General features: G+C 33.9%; 1 pseudogene; it reads right to left on the reverse strand.

Moving 5' to 3' along the window:
* Positions 1-1,722, reverse strand: part of LOC101570167 — a 6,222-nt pseudogene that overhangs the window by 2,176 nt on the left and 2,324 nt on the right.

Genomic DNA, 1,722 nt, shown 5'->3' on the forward strand with positions numbered 1-1,722 from the left:
TGCCTCTGTATTAAGAGTCTCAAGCCAATGTGGAGAGGTTCACAAGTTCATCTAGGTATAACTCAGTGAAAGAGAATGACAGAAGCATGACTTGACAGAGACCTGGGGTCTCTTCTAGCCAATAGTATTCTGGTCTTAGTATTCCTCTCCTTTTTATCCATAATGTCAACTGTGGATTCTCTCTGGGCTGTCTGTTTCTCTTTTACCTCCTTCAGAGCTGAAGATAGCCTCCTCGTTTCCATCCTCTGGACAATCAGCACTTATACATTAAGATTTCAGCATTTTTCTGGTAGTAGGGAAGATCAAAGAGATAACTTGTTAACACAAGAAAAAAATTCAGAAAATTTTATTGGGAAGAGACTTTTACACATTGCCACACTGCACTGCAGTCTTCTACACATAGTTACTGTGTTTCTTTTCAGAGAAAAAAAGTGGTTGTGCCATGATAGTCCCCTTGTCATGGATATTCCTTTATTTTTACTATGGTTGTATATATGTAAATTTTTAAAAAATGTTTTAAGTTTGCATAAACTTCTGTGCATGTAAGTGCCTTTACTTTATTATACATCCATAGCTATAATCCTTCTCTAGAACATTTCCATCTGTCCCATGTAAACTTCTATGTCATTAAACAATATTATATCATTTCTCCCTCCCTACTGCCCACTCTGTAGCCTCTGGGAAGAACCATTTCACTATCTGTTTATGAATTTGACTAGTTACCTCTAGGTACTACTCTAGCCATCTTCTTTAAGTGGAATCATGCACTAATTGTTTTTCTGTGACTGGTTTATTTTATTTAAGATGCTATAAACAAGGTTGACCCATTTCTAGTATATGTGCAAATTGCCTTCATTTTTAAGGATTAATAACATTATATTTTATGTACATGTTACATTTTAGTAACCATTAATCTACTGGTGAACACTTTCATTGTTTCTACATTTCAGCTGTTGTTAATAATGTTGCTTGAATAAAAATATATAAAAACTTAAACACTTGCTGTCAATTCTTTGAGCATAAACAGCATCTCAAAAAGAAATTCTAGAATTTTAAAGTAATTTTTTTATTTCTTTGAGGAATCACTATATCTTTTGCCACATGACTGGACCAGTTTATATTTCTATCGGCAATTGACAAGCGTTCCAATTTTTCTACATCTTCACCAACATTTACTATTTCATATTTTTCTTTTAAAAACCAATTAGGCAAGAGACAGAAATGAAGAGAATACATATAGGAAGGGAACAACCCTTATTATTTGGAAATGATATGATATGCTCTATAGATGATTTAAAAACTCCACCAAAAAGCCAACTTTAGCAACTTAGCAGAATTAATAACCAACTTCAACAATGTAGCTGAATACAAGTTCAATACACAGCATCAATAACAATTGTGTATACCAGTACAGTGGTGCCTCAGACCATAAATTTAATTTATTCTACAATTCTGGGGAAGGTGGCTGTGGTCATGTTCATCACCTGGTGCAAGATTCTTGAACAGAACCAAAGAAGTACCAGATGCTTCTGTTTGCCAATCAAATGGTTAGTGAACTGAAGCATGTGTGAATTGAAGTATTACTGTAATGAACTCAATAAAGAGGAAATTATATAAACAATATCATTCAAAGTAGCATGAAGAAAATGCAGTACCTGGGAATTAACCTAACCAAGTGAAAGACCTCTATAAAAAGAACTAAAACACAGTGATGACATGGTA

Source organism: Octodon degus, unplaced genomic scaffold (assembly GCF_000260255.1).
Source record: "Octodon degus isolate 3935 unplaced genomic scaffold, OctDeg1.0 scaffold00095, whole genome shotgun sequence".
In the NCBI taxonomy this organism is placed as follows: domain Eukaryota; kingdom Metazoa; phylum Chordata; class Mammalia; order Rodentia; family Octodontidae; genus Octodon; species Octodon degus.